Source organism: Peromyscus leucopus, chromosome 4 (genome assembly GCF_004664715.2).
Source record: "Peromyscus leucopus breed LL Stock chromosome 4, UCI_PerLeu_2.1, whole genome shotgun sequence".
Lineage (NCBI taxonomy): Eukaryota > Metazoa > Chordata > Mammalia > Rodentia > Cricetidae > Peromyscus > Peromyscus leucopus.
Genome location: NC_051066.1, coordinates 32,355,997 through 32,381,167, shown reverse-complemented (window position 1 = coordinate 32,381,167; position 25,171 = coordinate 32,355,997). Strand labels below are relative to the sequence as shown.

At 36.2% G+C, this 25,171-nt stretch overlaps 1 protein-coding gene and 1 pseudogene across 2 annotated transcripts in view; both read right to left on the bottom strand.

The window, feature by feature from the left end:
• The window catches only part of Galnt13 (polypeptide N-acetylgalactosaminyltransferase 13), a 581,705-nt gene that overhangs the window by 108,914 nt on the left and 447,620 nt on the right, over nucleotides 1-25,171 (bottom strand). The gene's annotated exons all lie outside the window — the stretch shown is intronic.
• Nucleotides 1,246-1,360, bottom strand: LOC114705509 (annotated as a pseudogene).

The window sequence follows — 25,171 nt, the reverse complement described above, 5'->3', positions numbered from 1 at the left end:
ACATTTCATTTTATCACAGTGTTCTTTGCTATATATTTTGGAGTGTGTTTTAATTTTCTTTCATTACCATAATGGGTCAGAATATGAAATAATGGGTCAGAGTGTGCAGAACAGTGATTACAACAAAATTGCCTTTTTAAAAGAAGAGGACCTGCAGTTAGCTGATGGGTTGATAGAGATAACAATAGCTGGCAGAATATTCCCTAGGTCTTTCATGGAAATCCATAGAATAAATGAACAGGATGTTTACCCTTAAAAATATAACAAGTGTCACAGACATAATTCAGAGTGCCATTACAAAAGGCTGGAGATAAGCCAAAGTTTGGGAACGTCTAAACCCTAATAGGAAGACAGTAATGTCTACAGAGCTATGCTTTAAACAGGGGTGGGATGACGGGACAAGTACACATCTGGCTTAACAAGCTGATTGAGTTTTAATCAAACTGCGGTTATACAGCAGCAGCTAGACTTAGAAAACTGAAGTGGTTTTCTAAAAATTATAGCAAACCCCAGAGAATCATAACACTGAGTGAAACACAATCTAAACAAGGCAAATTAGAAATTAAAATAGTAGAGAACAACAGAACATTGAAAGTTGTATAAGAGAATATGGCCCCTCAAAAAGGAATTGATGTATTTACCCAGGGATTCTGTCTGAATTTTTGAAAACTTATTTTATGAATTCAATATTATAAAGGGATTTAAATGTTGATCCTAATTCCTGAAATGTGTGGTCTCTCCACCAGACAATGGAATGCTAGGAAAGGATAGGTTTTCTTTGTCAATGATAACTAGTTGGCCACTTGAAGACAGTATTTTAAAGATGATTTATTCATTGCTAAATGTAGCAGTCAGTTTTTGCCACAAAGAAACCATCCAAGGCTGTATTGAACTGCTTAAGTATTTCAGCACAGATCTTTAGGGAAGTAATTAGGTGGCATTTTGAAGAACTTCTCCCTGCCTTTTTATTTGTTTTATCAAATTCCAACTGGCATACAAGAAGAGCTTTCAGGCTGATAGGTGCTGGCCAGTATAGAATGGGATAAATGAGGGCTTCTCCACATTGTCATGTGTCAATATGCTAAGGTGGCTCACATGGAAGCAAAAGGAAAGTTACAGTGGGAGGGATAGAGAGAAATGGTAAAAGAAAGAGGAAAAGAGGGAGAGAAAGTGGGGAAGACTGGAAGAGAGAAGGAGGGGAAATGAGGAGAGAATGCAAAGCTATTCAAGTTGAAGACCAAATTTATTCTATATCATGCTATAAAAGCATACTATAAGAATACATCCAGAGTATAATAGTAAGCCTCACCCTAAGAAAACCACCTTCATCGTCATGGTATCTCCCCTGCCAGGTAAGTATTCCCCCTTCAAGATCCAGATCAAAAGATCAGAATTAAAGGTGTGTCTTCCTGCCTCAAGATCCAGATTAGAAGTGGATCTTCCTGCTTCAAATTAAGCACAAATCCCTTACATGTGTGCTCTCCATTTGTAACTTTTAGTTAATTCTAGATGTAGTCAAGTTGACAACCATGAAGAATCTCCTGCATTGAAAATATAAACTTTCTTAGATCCACTGTGGAGAAGCAATCCAATTTCCCCTTGGTTATCTGGATCAGTCACCCCTCCTAGCACTGTTATTTTTTTCTTAGCATATTGGCTTAAGAGCATCTGAAGTCCAAAGTGGCCCGGGGGATGTCTGAGTTGCCACTTCAATGGAATATTTGTTGTTGTTTGTAGCAGGAGCACTCTCTCCTCTGGAACCAAAACTTCTATGCCAGCAGAACTTAAGATAGTGGAAACATGAAGTACAAAAAAATGGGGGGGGGTACTCAAGCTGATAGTGAACTACTCCCTTTCCACCTCTTGATTCCTGGAACCATATATTCTGGCTATGAGAAAAACCATACCATATATTGGACGTTGATTCAAAGCAGACGCCTACTTCTGGAGAACCCTTCCCTGGCCCTCCAGGCTGCTGCCACCTAATTGTCTCTGTAAGTGTGTGTGCAAAAGGCCATTCCATCTTTCTCTCATGGCAGCTGTGTCAAGATGATGGAGAACACGGTAAGAACAGTGGGTTCCATGGTTGTGGGCCCACTGTTGCACTTCTCTGGCTGTGAAATGTGTTCCTTGGTCAGAAGCAGTACTGTGGAATACCATGTCGGTAGATAAGGCTCTTATAAGTCCATGTATGGTGTTTTTGGCAGAAACATTATATACAGGACAGACGAATCCATAATGAGAACCAATATCTACTCTAGTAAGAACAAAACATTGTCTTTTCTGTGGAAGAAGTGGTCCAATGTAGTGAATCTGCTGCCAGGTAACTAGTTGGTTACCTTGGGGTTACCGTGGTGCCACATCTGGAGATCAGTGTTGGTCTCTGCTGTTGGCAGATATGGCACTCAGAAACAGCTGTGGCCAGAACAGCCTTGGTGAGTGGAAGTCCATGTTGTTGAGCCCATATATAACCCCATCTCTGCCACCACGGCAATGCTGGTTCATGGGCCCAAGGACAATGACTGCCCACAGAAAGAGTCATCTGATCTTCTTGATTATTGAACTCCTCCTCAGTTTAAGTCATCTTTTGATGAGCATTTACATGGGACATGATTTTTTCACATCTTTCACTTTTGGAAAGATCTATTCACATACTTCTTTTCCAATTCACCAATACTTCCTTCTCACCAATTTTCCAATAATGTTCTTTACAAATCCTTGACTATCCAGACAATTCATTGACTACAGCCCATGAATCAGTGCACAACTGCATATCTGGCCATTTCTACCTCCAAAGAAAATGAATTTTCATGTGTACTGCCTGAAGTTCTGCCCACTGTGACAATTTCCCTTCGCTGGTGTCTTTCAGGGATGTCTTCAAAAAGGGTTGTAATGCTTGGCAGAAGATGGCAATATAACTGGAGTAAAAATCATAGACATTTGGGCAACTTCTTCATATAATTTGCTTGTGTCTTCAGGACCTGCTCAGGCTGGATCACGTATATACTACCTCCACTTGATAATGAATTGCTGCCATGCACATCCTACTTTAAGACTTGGTGGATCAGATAACACCCAACTCCCATGGGCAGCTCAGGTTGCATGGTAACTTAGTAGCCCATTGTCAAACCACTTTCCACCAAGGCCCATTAACAGGTCAAGAACTGTCTTGCAGATGATGTTAGAACCTTGCTCCAAAATCTCAAGGGTCTCTTTTGTGTTTCACCTACAGGGGCCTGCCAAAAGCTCCAAACAGCATCCCTATCTGCCACTAACACCTCAAGTACCACACAGTCTGCTGGATCATGTGGTCCAAGTGGTAGAGCAGCCTGCACAGTAGCCTGGACCTGTTGAAAACCCTTCTCTTGCTCCAGGCTTCACACAAAACCAGCACCTTTTTGAGTTACTTGGTATATGGGCTGGAGTAACAAACCCAAATGAGGAATGAGCTGTCTCCAGAATCCAAACATTGTGCTTCTTCCTTGGTGATGGGAGGGGCCAGGTGTATTAACATCCTCTGCATTAAAAGGATTATCTCTGCCTTGCTGTGGGATGTTCTGTATGTTCTGTGGGAGCCCGTTCTTGGGTTCCTCGTGGCTTTACCCAGCAGGTCCGCATAGAGGATGATTAGGACCATGGGCCTGAGTGCTGGTGTCTGAGATAGTCTACACTTGGCTGTGCTGTGGGATGGTCTGTATGTCATTGCTCTGATTGGTCAATAAATAAAACAGGAAGGAAGTATAGGCGGGACTAACAGAGAGGAGAAATAAAAGAACAGGAAGGCAAAAGGAGTCACTCCCAGCCGCCACCCTGACAAGCAGCATGAAAAGATGCCGGTAAGCCATGAGCCACGTGGCAAGGTATAGATTTGTGGAAATGGATTAATTTAAGCTATAAGAACAGTTAGCAAGAAGCCTGCCACAGTCATACAGTTTGTAAACAATATAAGTCTCTGTGTTTACTTGGTTGGGTCTGAGCGGCTGTGGGACTGGTGGGTGACAAAGATTTGTCCTGACTGTGGGCAAGGTAGGAAAACTCTAGCTACACTGCATGGTCCACACCACTGAATTCCCAAGAATTCCACTGAGAGAGAAGACCCTTGAGTTGTGTTTGGATTTGTTTCCCATCCTCTGATGTGCATTATGTGTTACCCATGAGTCCAAAGTGGTTACTCCCTCCTGCTCACTTGGCCCAATCAGCATAATGTTCTCAATATAGTTCAACAATGTTATATCTTGTGGAAGAAACAGATGATGAAGATCCACTATAAGTTCTGACATAGGACTGGAGAGTTAATATACTCTTGGAGCAAAACTTTAAAGGTATACTGCTGACCTCAGCAACTGAAAGCAAATAGAGTACTTTTTAAAAAAATAAACTTGTGATATTATCTCAGTATGAATCCATCTGTTTGAGCCTTTAAAGTATGGGAATTATAGACCTAGTCCATCATGCCTAGCTAAAATATTTTAAAATATAGATTAAATAAACAGATGAAAGCAAATAAAGAGAAAACACACCCCACATCTACATATATACATTCATATATATACATATATACATACACACACACATGCACACATGAGTTCAATAAAAGGTTCTTAAATATTCTAATTTATTATGATGGACTTTTGAGAGGCATTGATAGCCATATAGGTACACCATGATAAATCATGATCGATGTACATATGGACATGACATCATAACCATCTGATGGCAATTTTCAGTTGAATGATGAAAACTCACAATCATTTTAGAATGTTTTTCAAATCTTCAATGAAATAATACCTTTTAATGTAAAATCCAAGCTATTGCATCTTTTCTAGAAACATCCTCTGCTGTCTGGTCTTTCCAAACATCCAACTCTGGTTAGCAAGGGTGTTGGGCAAAATACTGCCTATTGCTAAATATCCAGAAACATGAATAGCTAGACTGTTTTCATGTCAAAGTAAAGAAGCCTGAATATAGAACCAATGAACTGTACATGTGCTGCCATTTACTTTACATTGTAAGCAAGAGCAATAAACAAGGACATAAATGTTAATGATCTTCCCTTAACTGAAGTCATCCAGTCACCACCATTGTGTTTAGAGGAGGCAGAATTAAACTACTGTAGCATATACACAAATCTCTGCAAACATGCCATCATGAAAGAAAAGTAGCCACTGTAATAGCAAATAACACAAGATAACACAGTCACCTTTCTTATTACTCATGTTTCCTCAGAGTTTCATTTTAATTAACAGGATTTTTAGAAACAAAATATGGTCCCTATATATGATATTTATATCTACACTCATCAAAATATATTTCCTTCAGAACACTTTTTGTGAGATTTTTTTTTCCAGATTTGTGGCCATGTTTTCATTCAGTCCAACATAACAGATTGCTTTAGACAGCATTCTACCACATTAAGTTAAAGAAAATAGTCATTCTAACTTATAATTCATGTTGTTTGGGAGCAAAAATCTAATTCATATTGATTTTGAGTAGACCTTTACATACCCATCTGCTCTGTTTTAAGCTAGGTTTGTACAGATCAATGCATCTCACAACATGCACTAAGTAATCAATGGGGAAGGAAAATCATTATTTACTGTCCAGTAATTATGTTTACATTCAAATAAAATATTATAAGATGTGCAAGGCCATCCTGCAGGATAAATTCATGACCCATGGATCACAAGAAGATTGCTTTACTTTGTATTTTACTCAAATGAAGCAGATCTGATTAATGTTTTCAGGAAATTAAAGGGATGGCTATGTTTTACCTTTGCCTCCTTGCAGTTGTCAAGACTGAGGTCATTGTCAACAGTTGCATGGCTTTTCAATCCCAGGAAACCTCTAATTGGTGAACTGTAGTTCACAGTAACAGGGCTGCAAGCAGCAGATTTATTCCCTGAATTGTGATCAGCTCTGGTATTAAGCTGACCACCTGCTCAATCATAGCTACAATCTCACTTCATATTTTTCACCCTTGACATTTGAACTTGGAGCACAAACACAGTCTCTCTAATGTTTGAATTTCAAACAGAGTGGAGTATAGTGTAGGCATGCCATTGGCACTGTGCTTCAGAATCACCTAGAAAAGAGGACCTGCTCTGTTCAAACAACATTTTGACTCTCATCTCCAGGTGTCAGTATGGATATAGTCCTCTATGAAGGGAGAAGGAAGAGATGTCCAAAGAACGGTGGTAGAAACAAAAGTAAATGAGATACCATGTTGTTCTCATCATTATGCTTTACACCTAAGCAGCCCTACAAGCATGGGACAAATCAGTCCAGGTTTCTGCTTTCTAGCAAAGATGAACAGATGGGCTGGAATGAAACTGCCCATCAAAATCTGTTTTGTCCTGTTTTATTACAGTTATTCAGATAAGGAATGCAGATTGAAATAAGGAAGAGTTGTAAACAGGTTCTGCTTTCAGTGACTGAACACATTCACAGGACCATAAATAAAAGACAAACATTTCGTTCACTATAGAGCTTGTCAACTAAAGAAGTTAGAGATTAAACATGGCAAACATTTGCACAGTAATGTTAGGTATATAAAAACTAGAATCATGCACAAAAATTGGCCAAAGTCTCATTCAGAAGCCTGAAAACACATGAAACAAATTAGCAAATACAAACTTATTTTGAAAACTCTATTGGTTTGTGAGTGTGTACAGTTGTGCACATGCATGTACATATGTGTGCAAGTACATGGATACTTACATGTCCATGTGTTGGTGCACATATGTGTGTTTATGTGTGTAGGGCAGAGAACAAGCTTATGCTTTGATCAAGGGCTGTGCACCTGGAGCTCTCTAAGTAGGTTAGGCTGACTAATCAGTCAGCCCTCAAATCTGCCTATTTCTCCCAATCTCATTCTCGGACTATTTGCCATTAGATTTGGTTTTTCATGTGATCTGAGGCCTGAACTAAGAACCTTATAATTAAGGTTAATAGGTTTTAAAATTTAATTAAAATATAATATGATCATTTTCTTTTTCCCTTCTTCCCTTTCTATATCTGACACCCACCTCAGTACCAAATTTCTTTTTAACCATTATTGTTATAGGTAAATAAAACAACTTGTAAATACAACCTGCCAAGTCCTTCTAGTTTTTCCTGATCATAAGGTCTTGTTTCTAAAGCTGATCCATTGGTATCATACAACAAAATGTGGGCTCATTCTTGGGGAAGATTTATTCTCACTTTCTCAGCAGTCATTAGTTACCTATAGTTCTTTGTCTATGGGTGAGCCACACGAGATTTCTCAAATCCAATTCTGGAATTGTTCTGATCTTGTTTAGGCAGTCAGGCTATTGAGATTTCATAGGTGTAGGTTCCCTATCATGGACAGAAGGCAAAGAACACTTCCTGTTCCTATGGTTCTTTATATACTGACTGTGATATCTCCCCAGTTTTGTATTCCATAACAGAAAAAAGAAGAAAATAAGCAAGCAAAATGAAAACAGGAACAATAATGATTTTGTTCTGCAGTATTATGTATCTTTCCAACTGTTTGCAGTAATCACTAGATTGAAAGAAATTTTAAGCTATTTTGAACATAGGTGTTAGTTTAAAATATAAAGCATTGTATAATTTTACATTAAAGTAGACATGGTGCTATGAATGCAGACTTTAGAATGACCAAGGATCTCTCTTTATTGATTGTTAGCCAAAGTAAAGTATTACCATGTGGTGAAGAGAAAGACAAAAATAAAATAAGTAAGCAGCAAAGGTATTTATAATCATATGAATAATCATATGAAATAGGGAGCCTTGTTGAAAAATATGGCAATTTTAAAGAAAGATTTACTGTTAATTAAGAAATAAAAGACAAAGAAATATGTCAAAGGCAACTGAATATTTCCATGACAACAAAATTTGCTGTTGGAGTGCATCTTCCTCAACTACAAAGTTCACAAACTGAGCATCAAGTCAATTTGTTGTGATGGTTAGTATCACAGCCTTGATAAATCTTGAATCACCTGGCAGATGGGCTTCATGGCATGCCTGCAGGAGACTGATCATCTTAATTACTTTAATTGATACAAGATGATTTATCTTAATCGTGGGTGACACTGTTTCCTGAGTTTGGGGTCCTGGACTAAATAAACTGGAATAAGTGAGGGTAGCACAAGCATACATGCATCATCCATAGTGCTCTTGTGACTGCAGATGTGATCAGCTCCTTCAAGTTCACACTGCCTTGACTTTTCTTCCATTAAGTTGCTTTGGTCTGAGCATTTTTAACAGCAAAAGGGAAAAATACACCACATTTATGTATGGGCAGAGCAAACTAGAAGAGGGTTTCAAGAAGTTAACTATTCTGCAGATAGCTTAATAATATTTACATTCACACTGAAATATACTTTGATAGGGCACAGTCCACTCTAAACCAGAGACAGTTAAATTTTGTTGACATGAGTAAATTAGAAAAGAAAAAAAACAATTTACTAAATTTAAAGGACAAAAACTCTTTAATTTCACTTTTAATTATTTAGGTAATTAGTGTATTTTATAATTCTTATTTAAAATTGTCAAGCAGCAAACTATCCCTCATCCTCAACAAGGCACTCAATGAAAGGTCAATGATATGCATCTGCTTCTTCCATCATTACAGATGAATGTTAAATGTGACTGATGTTAGGATCTTATTGACTTTCCATGATCATCTGTGGTTTAAAATTATTAAATAAAAATTTCATAAATAACAATGTTTAATAGTCCTTGCATATCCCACTGCATTTGACTGGAGTATGGGTTATAACATTTTTCCCTAATGTATCTACACTGTATATATTATCTACTTGTTATGTTAGTCACTTAGGATATACTTTACTAATTTAAATATATTGTTTATATCAAACAGATATCAATATCAAATAGATATTGCTAATCAATAACAATATCACAATGCTTAGTTAAATTTCCTATGGTCCAATGACTATCTCATTTATCCTGTTTCATGTATATGAATTCAAGGAGGGGTGTGAGTATAGTAGAATTAGATGTTTTAAGAAATAATATATACATATAACTTCCTATTCCATGGTTAAGCTTCAATGTATTTGTGTATGTTTAGGAACAAGTATAGTATAGGAAGGGTTTGGTATTATTTATAGTTTCAAGCACCTATAAGGGTCTTGAAAGACATTCATTTGGTCATCCTGTGAAATAATCAGTTATCCCTTGATCTATAGTATTTGGACACTGGTACTTTTTTTACTAGTGAGGAGCTGAAGGATCAGAGTACTTGGGAAGCTTGCCAATTGTCAGGGGAAATGTACCAGTCAGGTCCTTCTCCAACTGATCTCTAGTAAACTGAATGCTATGGTAACCTCCTATCAGAGACTAAAGACATCTAACATAATCATTTGCATTCTATAAATGACAGTAATACTTTGCTTTGAAGACCTAATGTGTAATCACATTAGGATCCTGGACTTGACTTGAGACTTCACGCCAGACATTGTGTTCTAATTAGATAATCATAACTCAAATGAAATATAAAGCTTGGAGGAAATTAATAAAAGATAAACAAATGATATTGTTATTAATCTTGTAAGATTCAGTACTAAACTAAAGCCTTAAGAGAGCTGGAAAATACTTTTTTTTTCCTCTGCCAGAAAGAAGTATAAGTGACCACAGACTAGTGAAGTATGGATTTAATGAGTATTTGAAGCAACTGACTCAACCTTAAGATTCCCAGAATTACATCATCATCAGAAGCTGTCAAAGCAATGAGAAAATAAATCTTTACCCTATCTACACACTTAATGCAAGGCCCATTTTCAATGTACTGAGTGAGTTGTAAGACTTCTAATTAATTTCAATCAATCCCCAAGTCAATAAAATCAACTACTGTTAAATATACCTTTTAAAATAGATCTTATTAAAGGGAATCAAAAGCTTTTAGTACTCAGAGATATGTATAGCAGCTAATCGGGAAGAGGATATAATAGCTAAATGATAATATATGATTATTAATTTGTTGCTTAACAGCTAATGTGCCTTTAAAAAACTGTGTCAAGACATAAAATCAACTTAATGAAAATAAAATAAATATTGATTATTACATGACTAGAGAAATGAAAAATTAAAAAAATAATGGAAAAGATTTGATATAACTCAAAATATACTTAATATATAAAAATAAGGAGATTTGTCACTTAACAAAAGATATGCCAGTAATAGGACCTCCTGGGCAGTACAGTTATCCTAGCAGTAAAAAAGCATTTTATGTAGAATGTGAAATGAACTAATATACTCCCATAGTTGCCCTGTAAATTAGGTATATCCTTCTATCCTTAATTTGTCAAGGATTTTTATCATGAAGGGGTACTGGATTTTTTCAAAGGACTTCTCTGAATCTAATCAAATGATCATGTGGTTTTTGTCTTTCTGGCTGTTTGTATGGTGGATTACATTTATTGATTTATGTATGTTGAGCCATGCCTACTTCTCTGTGATGAAGCCTGCTTGATCATTGTGAATGATCATTAATGTGTTCTCAGATTCTGTTTGTGTCTTAATGAGAAATTTTGATTCTATGTTCATAAGGGAAATTGGTGTGCAATTCACTTTCTTTGATGGGATTTTACGTAGTTAGGGTATCAGTGTAAGTGTGGTCTTGTAAAATGAACTGGATGGACAATGGTCCTTCTGCTTTATATTCTTTTGTTCTTCCCCCTCCTCCAATAAGCCTCTTTCACACAAAAAAAAATTATTTGTATTCTATTACCTAGATTTCTCACAACTAAAATTCATTATCTGCTAACTGTACACTTGCAATTTGCACACTTTTTTTTTTTTTTTGGTTTTTGAGACAGGGTTTCTCTGCGTAGCTTTGCGCCTTTCCTGGAGCTCAATTTGCACAATTTTAAGTGAAAATCAGAATAATCGACCTACAACTCATTTTATTGACAATTTTTTTAATCTAGAGGACTAAGAAAAATCTACTTTTATAGCTTTAAATTTACTGGACTGATAGAAACGAATTCACAAGAAAATCTACAGGCAACTGTTGAAAACTAAAGTGAGTTTAGGCCAGCTTTGAGAAGTTTATCCCAAAAAGAGAAACAGAATAGCAACACAGAGAATCACTAGAATGATGCCCATCAGTAATGCAGTAGTCATGAGATCCGTATGAAGGCGAACTGAGAAATCTGAAGCCATTTTAAATTCAAGGGAACCTTAATAACAGATGAGAAATTCTATTTCCAATAAGAAATGACAGTAAGTTAAGATACTGGCAGGGAGAAAGAATGTAGCAACCAAGACTTTATCAGCAGCTAGGAAAATTTCAATTCCCACCTTGGTACAATGGTAACAAAAAAAGAATGACCTCGTAGTCCATTACCAAAAATGATTTGCCCTTAGAACATTGTGTCTAACATTCTAGAACATCATTAAGTGGATAAATTTGCCTTAGTAGTTCCTGAAAAAGTGCTGTGTTGTACAATCTCTCAAGCTAAAAGCTATCTGCGAATGCTGTGGAAAGTATTATGATTCTTGTAAGTAAACTAGGGTTCATCAGCTACACAATCAGGTATAATGACAGAGAAATGATTGCTGCTCACTGTTCTACAACCTTTTATCCCCATATGTATGCTTTATACTCTATTGATAAGCTCAATATCAACTCTACTGATATACTCTGTTGATACAAATGAAATGGACACAAGCATATGTGTGTATATGTAGAGAAAAAATGTACATACAAAGATATATACATTTGTGTGAGCATTTAAAGATACATTGCAATGCAATTCATATACATACATTTGAAGTATCATATACCACAACCTAAAATATTTTTTTCTAGTGGAACATTTTAAGCCATGCAAGCACAGTTGTAATCCATTTCTCATGATAAATTGTATTTGTTCAGAGAGAAATAATGATCGACAGTATAATAATAGAACAACATTCACCTTGTCAATATTGGTATGTGTAGTAAATAAAAGTATGAGCATATCCCACATACTAGGACGTTTTGTAGAATTAAATCTGCCTATTGAAAACCTTGGATCCTGGGCAGGGAGAAGCTACCTGCTATGAAGCAAACAACCTGAACTTGATTCTCAGAAACAAAAATAGTAGAAAGAGAGAATCAAGCCCAACCTGTCCCCTGAACTCCAGTAGTAAACTGTGTCATATGTACACACACACACACACACACACACACACACACACACACACACACACACACACACACTTTAATAGAAGAACTATAATGGAAAATTAATGAATTCCCCCATCAGTTTTCCTTGATGACTACACAGAATTTTATTCTAGGTACATTGTAATAGTGAAAATCATCAACAAACTCAAAAAGTATGTTCCTGGTCAACTATGAAGTTGTCCTAGAGATTACCAAGGTACAGAGCTGGTAGAGGATGGTCCTGAAATGTGTTACAATTAAAAGGGTCACAACTGTCAACTAAAAATAGCCCCTTAAGACATTCTTATGTGGAATGGATGAACCTTTGAACCTTTGAGAAGTATCTTGTATTTTATTAATTGATGTTTAGGACAAGTGAGATGTAGCTTCTTCATGAGTCTGATGGTTCTGGTTCAGTCCTGGGAATCCACATGGTGGAAAAGAGAGCTGACTCCAGCTTTCTCTGATTTCTACATGTATTCCATGATGAGCACATAGACCCATACCCATGCATACATGTACACACCTATAGTAAGTAAACAAATGCAAAAGCATGTTTAAAAACTTAGTGTGTACTATTAAAAGTTTTGAGAGAATTCTCTTTCAGAGAAATGTTTGGGGTGTGACATTTTATTTCCTTAGGTAATCTAGGCCACTGTGGCAAATTTAATAAAAACCTGGTAAAAAATGATGGAAATTAAAGTTGAAATAAATAAACAGACTATATTCTTGTGTAATGACATCTTAATTTGCTATTAAAAGATAAGATTCATATTATTTTTCTAAATGATGCATTACTACTTTTTGTGGCAAAATGAAAATGTACAGTTAGGTAGAGCTGACAGTTAAAGGAAAAAGGAACTTCTTTAATGCTGTCATGAATTTTATTATGAATAATGTATTGGTATTATAGTTCTAGGAATTTGTCCAAACTTAGCAAATATGTACTTAAGATGTTTATATTTTACAGTGCACAAATTTCACCTCAAGAAACCTCTATTACAAATATTTTGTCTAGTTGTGCACTGAATGTTTAAGTATTTATGGGAAGTGCACTGATATTTTCAATTTTCCTCCAAATAAATGCACTAAAGCATAATTTAATAATAGATAAAGGACTAGATAAGTGCAAGTGTGATAGAGTAATTGTACAGTTTAACAAAATATGATTGAGCATGCAATTCTCAAAATTACATCTACAAAGTTCCATCAAAATTATAATGCAATTTTGAGGAAGAGTCACTACTTTATGCACTGATTGAAGAGTAGAAAGTTAGTATCACTTGGGAACATTTAAAAAATATGCGATAATGTGTTTTTACAAACATTAAAAGCTTTTTTCCTCTCAACATGGAAAATGTTTTCTCAGTATTACATATTAATTGTTATAGTTCTCTTGATAATGGCACTGATAACAAACTTCTGTTTTCCTTGTTAAATACCACACTTTCCAATCAGGATTCAGGAATCATCTATATTTTGTAATGGCATCTTCAAAAGTTAGCTGGGGGTGTCTGCTAGCTTCTTTTTCTTTTTTTCCCCAAGACAGGGTTTCTCTGTGTAGCTTTGTGCCTTTCCTGGATCTCACTCTGTAGACCAGGCTGGCCTTGAACTCACAAAGATCCGCCTGCCTCTGCCTCCCGAGTGCTGGGATTAAAGGCGTGCACCACCACCACCCAGCTCTGCTAGTTTCTTTAAACACTAATATAGATGTTATTTTTTGTGGTACTTTCCCAAGTATCTTTGACTATATCTTTACTGAAAAGATATTCATAAAACCACACTTTGTATTTAATATTAAATTAAGTGTGGAACTACATTAAAAAATAATCATAGCTCATTTCATTTAAGAAGAAAAATCAAGACCCTTTGGAATTATTTTTTGAGTGTTAATGAAAAGTAGTCATAAAATAAATCAGTAAATATACTGACATTTTAAAAATAAAATTGGGTCCAAATTACAATCTTTCACTGAGATATTTGTCATTTTATCTATTTTCAGAAAACTAATATCCTGGCAATATGTGGGAGCTAATTTTGTGAGAATATATCTCAGAGAAGAAAGCTTAGGTTCAAGTTCCTATACTTAACAATATAAGGCAAGTATCTTCCATAATAAAAGCCACTATGCATGTGGTATCTATTAGCTAGTTCTTGTCGGGGGCGGGGGACTTATTGACTATCTCATGTGTGCTGAGTACTAGCCCTACATTAAGGATATATCATTAAATACTGTATCTTATATATCAGCTTGAACTGTCACCATCCCTTCTCATATTGAACATACAGCTCAATGTAATAAGACTAGATGTGGTGATACAGGCAAGGCTAGGAAAGGCGAGAACTTAGTTTGTAGACTTCTAAAAGAGAATAACAAGCTGAGTTGTTTTCATGCTGTGCCAGATGTTACCATCAGGACATTGCCCTTGGAATCTGTGTTTTCTTAGATGGAGTTTAAAGACAGCTTGCTGCATTTAGCAAATACAGTATAGTTACAATAGTATGTGACCTTTACATGTACCAGTGGTAGTGTAATGGGAAAAATGGTCAAATTAAGAAACAGAATTCAAGTTCTGTGTATTTAATGACATGCTGCACCATAAAAAAAAGTTATGTAAATAGAAATGCTCAACTATCAATCAACTATCAAAAAATCCACATGTTATGAATAAATATTATTTTAAAAAGTCTCCATTTCTTATTTTCATTTAGTGTTCTTCAGATAAGAATGAAGTGCAATGGCAAAATGAAATTATTTTGTAAGCTAAAATATATCTATAAGTAATGGGAGGTGTGCTTGAGATGAGACCACAGATGCTTCCAGTTACAGCTATGAAGCTGGGTTGTATTATTCTAATGACAGATACACAGGGGCAAACACAAAGTTATTTATAAATTCAAAATAAGACCAGGGAAATAAGGAAATAAATTATATGGATTATTATTATATTTCAGATGACTCTAATCTATGGCTGCAAATAAACAGATCCAGTCAGAGACATAGGCCAGTACTCCACTCCTAAGTCACTGTCACATAAACTGAGACTTCAAAGGACCAGAGAAATGAGATGAATGTGGAAATAAAAGGGAAAATACCTAGAAGCTCCTAAGAGAAGATGCTCCCAGCTGCACAGAGCTGGACTTGACAACTTCTCTGAGTACCAGAGTGGGGCTAAAGAGGTCTGAGCAGGTATAGGTGGAGGTGAGCCAGGGAGGGTACTAGTAACAAAAAAGGAGGTACACTGAAAACCCCTGCCTTGTGGAAGGCATTGAAAAACTAAAGTAAGTAGTATTGGAAATAATTGTTTTATACTATTGGCCACAGGAGGCAGCAAATGCCATATTAGTAGGTACATGAGTGGTCTATCCAGGCTGACTGGGATTCAGTTTAAGCTTTCTTCTTCTGCTTCCACTATGGGAAATTGAAAGTGTCAATACATGGACAGCAACTTTAACTTTGTCTAACATGATTAGCAAGAACTCAATAAAATGGGTACTTATTATTAATTATACTATGTGATTCAATTTTGTGATGATGTGGAGAGGTTATCCCTTGTTTCATCTACCTGCAAGGCAAAGGTAAGTTCTTAGGATGCTAATGATTAGCATTAACTATCAATATGACACAACCTGGCGTCAGCTCAGAAGAGAATCTCAACGAGAGACTGACTACACTGGGCTCTCTTGTGGGCAAGTTTATGGGAAATTATCTTAATAAATTAATTGATATGAAGACCCAGCCCAGTGTGGGTGGCAGCATTCCCAAGGCAGGAGTTCCTGAACTGTACGAGTAGAGAAATCAAGTTGAACCCAAGAAAGAAAGTAAACAAGGATGCCTGTATTAATTCTTTATCTGTTTCTGAGTGTAGCTGTTTCTAACTCATGTTCCTGTGTCTACCCTGCACTAATATAAGGAAAGGTCCTATTTGTTCTTTTTACAATCAGACTCCACTATGAGCAGAATGTAACCCAAAAGGCACTCAAAGGAATGAAATCTGGCAGATGGATGTGTTTCACTTTGCAGAATTTGGAAAATTGAAATATGTACACCACACCATTGATACCAATTCAGAATTTCAGTGGGCAATTGCTCTGAGTTCAGAAAAGACTGATTCTGTAATCACACATTTGCTAGAAGTTATGGCTATCATGAGTATACCTGCACAAATTAATACTGACAATGCTCCAGCATATGCCTCTGGTAAAATGAAACAGTTTTTTGCTTATTACAATATAAAGCATATTACAGGTATACCACCTAATCCCACAGGCCAAGCAGTCATAGAAAGATCAAACTGAACTCTAAAAGATATGCTAAATAAACAGAAAGGGTAGCAAAAAACCCCAGAAATAGATTACATAATGCTCTATTAACTTTGAATTTTCTCAATGCTAATGAGAAAGGAACAACAGCTGCAGAGAGACATTGGATAATAATAATAATAAAAGCCTACAGAATTAAATCAGCCTGTATACTGTAAGGATGTGCTGACCTCAGAATGGAAACCAGGATATGGGTAATGTTGGGGATAAGCTTTTGCTTTTGTTTCTACAGGAGAATATAAGCTGTGGATACCATCAAAACTGATAAAGGTTCAATTTGAAAAAGAGAGACCCCTTAATTAGAAGAGGTTATAGTTCATTAATCAGCATGACTATACAATTTAAATTAACTTATACCACTAACAAATGCTTTTCATTTGGTCAGATATAACTTGCCAAGAAGGAACCTCCCCAAAGTGAGGCTTGGGGAAGGGTTTTTGTTTTTGTCTTTCAAGAGAATGAAGGCTAAGGAATCTGAAGAACACTGGACAAATGAGACAACTGAAGAAAAGGATAAGTCATCCAGAAAATAATGTCCTAAGAAAAAGCGTAAATTGGCCTACTGGTATATCACATGTAAAATTTGTAAGTCTTCCTAAATGTCTGTTTCTGCTCTTCTCTACAGACACATAACATAAATGGTCTTTACGTAGACCCAGTTCAATTAAAAATTAAAGCAGTCTTTGGAGTTGGAAAATGGCTCTCTCCGTCTCTAAACCCAAGCATGTTTGTTAAAAGGAAAATGCAAAATCTCTGTATCATGTCATAAGAGCCATCTGATATGGAGCAGAAGAAAACAAAAAATTAAGGGACTGTCCTATTGCCACTAATCTCAATTCTTTGGTTCTATTTTGGCTCTTTAAAATTTTTTTAAGGTATGAATTTTATATCAAAATTTATAAGATTTATATATATATATATATATTTTAAACTTTTGTTATGATATTAATGGTCATATACAATATTAATTAATTCTAGAAAAAAGGCTGCATTTAGCTGCCTGTACATGTTTTTGTGTTTTAGTCTCTATCAGTCTTCTGCAGGGAATGATGACCATGCCTAACAGTAAATTTGAAGTCTCCAAAAAGATGATAGGGCCCCACAATGACAATTCCACATGGACAATAATAACACCACTAAGCTGACACACATCACCCGAAGATCAGCTTTGGAATACAAACTGTTCTGGATATTTTCGAGATGGCTAGCTGAGATAACCTAGCCTGACAGACTACTCAAGCAAGGACTTGAGATAAGCCCTGGACTTTTGCATTATGCAGAGATTGGACAACAAATGATACAGCTACCTCTCCCAGGACTTGACAATTAACTAAAAATTTTCTTTTCAGGATCCCCTAAAGATGTCTTCACCCCCAAACAGCAGGAAGTAATTTTAAGAACACGACACCCACATTCCCAAGAGGTAGGGTGGATGGTTTTGGTCATTCTATGGTTTTTGGATAATTGTCATTGTTCAGGATGGTTGGTTACAAGTTATTTTTAATGATCAGAAAAAAAAGGCTAAACAAAGGAGATTAGATTTAAGGTTCTGGTTTGGAAAAAAAAGAGGATATAAATAAGAAGTAGATTATTGAATTTACTCTGAAAAAAAAAGACACCGAAATGATAGAATAAGGGTAGATTATTGAATCTACTCAGAAAGGAAAAAAAGAGAGGATATAGATATGACACAGATAAAAATGTAGATTATTGAATCTACTTTTAGAAAGCAACTATTAGTTTTAAATATTTTACATTGGATTGAATTTTTGTATGTTGTATACAATTATGTATATTGATACCAATTTGAGATTGATTTTGTTAGAAAATACTGTACATATATTTCTAATCTTGTTCACGATATTGTACCTATACAGTTCATTTAACAATGTAATTCATTTTACTAATCCTTGAAAGTTATTGTTACCTACTATTAGGATATAAAGAAATGAAAGTTAGTAGTTAGTCATTACAATCAAACTTTTAGTCATATTAGGTATGTTTTCAAGATCAAGCAGAGATATATTTTAGATAAACAGGTCATCTTTAAATCCTTTAGAGAGCTGTGTGTTGGTGGCTCACACCTTTAATCCCAGCAATCGGGAGGCAGAGCCAGGTGGATCCTGGTGAGTTCCAGGCCAGCCTGGGCTTGAATGAGTTCCAGGAAAGGCGAAACCCTGTCTCAAAAAAACAAAACAAACAAAACAAAACAAAACAAAAATCCTTCAGAGATTTACAGAATATGGTATTTAATGTTTTAATAACCTAGAATTTTTTCTTTTCTTTTTTTTATGACTATGATGTAGCTGGAGGGCTTCTCTCCAGGTTCCCCAAGCCCCGCAGTCCCACAATCCACTTATAAAATAATCACTCAGACGCTTATATCACTTATAAACTGTATGGCCGTGGCAGGCTTCTTGCTAACTGTTCTTTTATCTTAAATTAACCCATATTTATAAATCTATACCTTGCCACGTGGCTGGTGGCTTACCGGCGTCTCTACATGCTCTTTTCCTGGTGGTGGCTGCAGTCTCTCTCCCAGCCTTCCGCTTCCCAGAATTCTCCTCTCTCCTTGTCCCACCTACCTCCTGCCTGGTCATTGGCCATCAGTGTTTTATTTACATAGAGTGATATCCACAGCACTTCCCCTTTCTTCTTTTTTTAAAAAGGAAGGTTTTAACTTTAACATGGTAAAATTACATATAACAAAACAATTACCGAGCAAGAATTATAGTTACAATATTAAAGAAGATGTCCTATCTATCTTATATTTGTGAGTTTAAGGTTTTATAGCTAACTTATCTTTTATCATAACTGAGGAAATTACGACTATCTAGCCTTCAACCACATCAAAGACCTGAGAAGGAACATAATGGTACCTGAGAAATGGTAGACGGATGCAAGCAACTTCGGGAATCTTGCAAGAGTAGACCAAGACAGCTGGCAGCCTGGACAGTCACCTGATGTTTCTCAGCATTGTTGGTGCATTCAAATTGGCTACAGGCCTAGAGTATCTGACAGACCATTTTTAGAAGCAGGAATTCTGAGAGACCATCTTACCCTGTCTTGGCAGAGTACAGTGGTCGCTTTCCTTGTGTCCCGCTTGTCCAGAAAGGACAGCATTGCATTTGTACTGTCAGCCGTCAAGGCAAGGGCAGTTCTTTGCCCAGTAGGCCATTTTGTGCCAAAAAGACAAACTTCCAAATGGAAATGTCTTAGAAGCCCAACATTCTCTCGGGATCAATTGGTGCAGCCAGGAGCAATTGTGTCTCACATCAACAGAATTCTAAGTTATTTAAATGCCATATTCTCCAGGTCTATGAAGTGTTTGAAGATTACCTATCTATCTGAAATATATCTATGTATACCTAGAAGACTTAACTAACATGGCTACAGATATGATTATCATAGATGACTAATTATTAATCTATTTTTTAATTATCCATTACAATTTTAAATGAGTTATATAAACACAACACCTCAAACAAGAATAGAAATATATACATATATAGAGAGAGTATAACAAAATTAACTTCAAGTTTGTATCAATGAACCAAAATTTATACCAATGTAAAACATTTTAAACATAAACTAAAATCTATACCAATGTAAAACATTTTAAACAAGTTATTCTTTAAAAGTAGGTTCATTAATCTACCCTTTTATCTTATCATCTCCATATCCTCCTATATATCATATCCCCTTTTCTTTTTTAGAAAGAGATCACATTTATAATCAACCTGTTTTAAATAAAAATATTGGTTTTTCTCTGTCCCACACCAGAGGGCTCTTCTGATTTGGGACACAAGAATCCCTTAACCATTTTTTTTTTTTTAAAAGCAATATGTCTGGGTTTAGAGGGGGAGTGAGCCAATTCCACCTCTAAAGCCAGCTTGGTATATTTGGGAATTTGGGCGTAGCATCTCTTACTACTTCCTGCTGGAGGGGGGCGCTGTATCTTATGGGGACGCAAAGAAAATTTTAGACCTATGGGGTAGTCCGTGAGGCTGTATTGTGTGAACCAGTTGCCTTGAAACCGATCTGGATGTTGGATCATCTGGGCCATGGTGTCATCGGAGTCCTTTCAGGGGGTCTTGGCTGGTGAAACCTGATGTATCTTAATCTGGAACAAGTCCACAGCCTCTGGCTTTCTGTGGAAACAAAAGCAGAACCTCTTTTCCAAAGTAACATATCCTTATATCCAAATTTTGAAGTCAAGGTACCTTTAAAATATACATTTTGGCATAACTCAACAGCTTTTGTAATCAAATATTTTTCTTTAGTTATGAATATCAAAGAGAACATAATCCAGATTCTCTGTGTGGTAGCCATCTTTATGTGGCTTATGTTTTATATTACCTTGAGCCTTGAGCCTATTGCTTTAAACTGCACCATTGTAAGCCTGAAACGGCGCTGTGGCTGCTGGCTCCGCCCACTTCAGCTTCCCAACATGGCAGTGGTACGTTTTCCGCCAGCTCTGGGAGTCATCAAGTCTCAGAAATAGTGGGTCTAAGCTTTTATCAAAGCAGCGTGTAGCCCAGAAACCTTTTTTTTTAAAAAAATACTAGTAAAGACTAAATCTACTACACAGCATAATGTGCCTCTGGCAGACCCCTCATTCCCGCCATACTGCCGGTCAAAGGCACTCGCCAGGAACCCGCCAGTGTTCAAACCTGCGTTTTGCGGCGTCTAGCTGCTCATATGAGACAAGAAGCAGGAACCTGGTTTTGGCTGTGTTTAGAATTGGTTATTAAATATTCTCAGGTTTAAGGTGGAAACTCGAGCCGTTGGGCGCCATTTGTAGCTGGAGGGCTTCTCTCCAGGTTCCCCAAACCCCGCAGTCCCACAATCCACTTATAAAATAATCACTCAGACGCTTATATCACTTATAAACTGTATGGCCGTGGCAGGCTTCTTGCTAACTGTTCTTTTATCTTAAATTAACCCATATTTATAAATCTATACCTTGCCACGTGGCTGGTGGCTTACCGGCGTCTCTACATGCTCTTTTCCTGGCGGTGGCTGCAGTCTCTCTCCCAGCCTTCCGCTTCCCAGAATTCTCCTCTCTCCTTGTCCCACCTACCTCCTGCCTGGTCATTGGCCATCAGTGTTTTATTTACATAGAGTGATATCCACAGCACTATGAGACATGTCTGCTTCTGGCAGCAACAATCTACTTCAGAGAAGATGAGCATTGAAGAATCTCCATACGGAGTTTACTTTCACTATGGCAAAAGTTAGCCACTGGGCAAGAAAGTGCCCTTGCAATTACTACCGATAGCATGCTATCCAAAATGGACAAGCAGGACACAAAAGACTGCCTATTCTTGCCACGACAAGGTAGGAAGGCTCTTTAGAAAATCCTGCTTCACAGATGAGTCAGTCAGATATGGAAGCCTATAGGCCGAAGATGATGCCCCAATATTGCAGAGAAATTTTGAGTGACTGTCCAGACAGCCAGCTGTTTTTGTCATTTCTCAAATTTTTTGGAAGTTGCTTGTTTGCACTTCTTCCTTACTTAGTTAATATTATTTCGTTTTTGGGTCTCTGAGGGAGTTAAAGATTAGATAGTTATAGTTCTCTTTGTTAAGAAACGAAGAAAAGAATCTCACTAAGAGGTGTAAAGTGCATAAGTTTGAAAGACATCAAAAGATAGTTTGGGTAATGCAAATTAGGATAGAAAGTAAATTAGATACAATCCTTTGGATTCACAAAAATAGGATAGATAATGGAATATTTTCTCTGAATTTGTCAAATGTTAATAGACTAGAGACATTGTTGAAGTATTTTTTGCTTGTATGTATTATATATAGTTATTGTCCTTATTGTATATAGTTTTCTTATAACATTTTTATTTTTATATTAGACAAAAAAGGGGAAATGTGGTGATATTTCATCTGTGTACCCCAATAAAGCTTATCTGAGGATCAGAGGAAAAAGCCAGCCACTATAGTAAACAGAGATCAGACAATGGTAACACAAGCCTTTAATCCTATCACTCAGAAGGCAGAGATCCATCTGGATCTCTGTGAGTTCAAGGTCACACTGGGAAGATGCCTTTAATCCCAGCACTAACCATAAAGGTCTGAAGGTTTGTATAGACAGACAGGAAGTGACAGAGCTAGGCAGGAAGAGGAAGTGATGTACCTGGGTAGAGAGAGGAAATGAGATGGCAGGGTAGAAAGGCATATAGGTGTGTATATACAGAAAGTAGGTCTCTTTGGCTAAGGATCTCCAAATGGTGAGAACGTGACTGGCTTCTTTCTGCTTTTCTCATCTCTTGGTTTTAACCTCAATATCTGGCTCCGTTTGTTTTTTTTTTTTTTTTTTTTTTTTTTTTTTTTATTAATACCATTTAGCAATTCATCTTACAGTACTATAACCTAGAATTGTGAGCTAAAATAAATATTTACTCCCCCATGCTGGATTTGTCAGTTTCTTTTGTCATAGCAACAGAAATTAAATTGGAACAGATATGAACCTTGACTCTAACCTAGAGAGAAGCTGGCCTAGATGAGGAGCAAACAGTGTAGAAATAGTTGAAGTTGAAACAAAGTACTATGTCATGCCCATTGTTCATTTCATGATTTGTTTGCATGTAGTAAAAGAATGGTGTGTAAGAAATTGGGATTAGGTAGGGACTGAAATACTGGTTGCATCTCTAAACATCTATGAGTCACAATTAATTCATTAAATTAAAAGATCCTAGCCGGGCGGTGGTGGCGCACACCTTTAATCCCAGCACTCAGGAGGCAGAGGCAGGTGGATCTCAGTGAGTTTGAGGCCAGCCTGGGCTACCAAGTGAGTCCCAGGAAAGGCGCAAAGCTACACAGAGAAACCCTGTCTCGAAAAACAAAAAAAAAAAAAAAAAAAAAAAAGATCCTGACTACTTGTTTTCAATATGCTATATGAAAACTGTGTTTTAATACTATGAATATTGTATTGAATTTGTAATATTGTAATGAATATTGCAACTAAATAAAATTATACTCTATAAATTGCAACATTTAACTTATTCATACTATTAGCAAATATCAACAAACAAGCCTTCAAGAAAACTTTCCTTGAGTAACTGAATTATTAAAAATTTTAACATGAAATAAGTACACTTCCTATAAGGTGGTCTAATTAGTCAATAGATGCGTTCCTAGAAAACTAAAAAAAAATGAATTTTCTTATTTTATAATCTGTGGTTGATTAATAGGGTTATTTTATTTCTTCTTTCTGAGCAAAAATATAAAACCACTTATTTTACTGGTCAAAGTGTCTAGAAACTATATTTTCTTTGTGACAGAGACACATGGATCAATATGTTCTTATATAAGATCTATTTGTGTAGAAGTGACTGAGTGATCTTATAAATTATAAGTCCAGTCTTTATTGTATATACTTTTCTAATTCATCTAGAGGCCTCCGACTGTAAACTTCTGTGAAATGACACAAAAAGATATGGAATTTTTCTACTTTTGTAAATCTGAGATCTTTCAAAATAAGAAACTCATTCTTCATAGCACCATGGCATTCTGTAGCTTTATCAACAATAGACTGAATCAGAATTAAGTGCTCTAAGTCAACAACATGATTCAAAGTCCTCCAATGCCATCTATGTTCTTCATGATACAGAACACTGCTTCATTTCTGAACCTTCATTAACTATAAATGTACTGTCTCTCCAGCTTCAAATCTTTATCAAAACTCATCTCCAACAAACATTCACATTTATAACATATATTTCTTGCAACTTTATTAAATCTAGAGGCATCTAAAGTGGGAAGAAAACAGTTTCAGGGACTGGAAAATTAGCTCAGCAATTAAGAGCATTCCTTGCTTTTGTAGAAGACTCAGGTTTGACTTCCAGCACCCATGATACTTTGGTTAGCCAGCATCTGTAACTTAAGTCCCTGGGGACCTGGCAACCTCTTTTGACCTCCATGGGCATCAGGCAAACATGTGGTACACATGCCTACAAGCAGGAAAAACATTCCTACACATAAAATATAAATACAAAAATTAAAAAAAAATGTTAGTTTCCCATTGTCATTCAAGTCTGAAGTTTGTCAAACATATTCCTGGCTCCTTCTCCTGAAACCTACAATAAATTACTGGTTGCCTTCTTTTTATTTACCTGTCTCCTAAAAAAAAAAAAAAAAAAAAAAAAAAAACATGGATATAGGGAACTCTCTTGCTATTCACTTCTTACTTTCTATAAATATTATGTTCATTTGTATAGTAGGAGTTCCAGAAATATTTTTCAGATGAAAAATTAAATCATTCTTACTGCTGCTCTAAATTTTAATGACATATTATTGATATAAGAGGCACCACTTGAATACTTTGATCTGTAACTACATAGAATTCTAGTTAACTACTTGTGATAGCCAGAACCTGGAAACAACCTAGATCCCTGTCAACTGAAGAATGGATGAAGAAAATGTGGTACATATACACAATGGAGTACTACTCAGCAGAGAAAAACAATGAAAGCATGAAACTTGCAGGCAAATGGATGGAACTAGAAAAAATCATCCTGAGTGAGGTAACCCAAACCCAGAAAGACAAACATGGTATGTACTCACTCACAAGTGGATTCTAGATATAAAATAAAGAAAAATCAGACTACAACCCACAGAACCATGGAGTTTATATATATAGCATAGAGGTCCCTAGGATGACTGTGGCTTATAATAAATT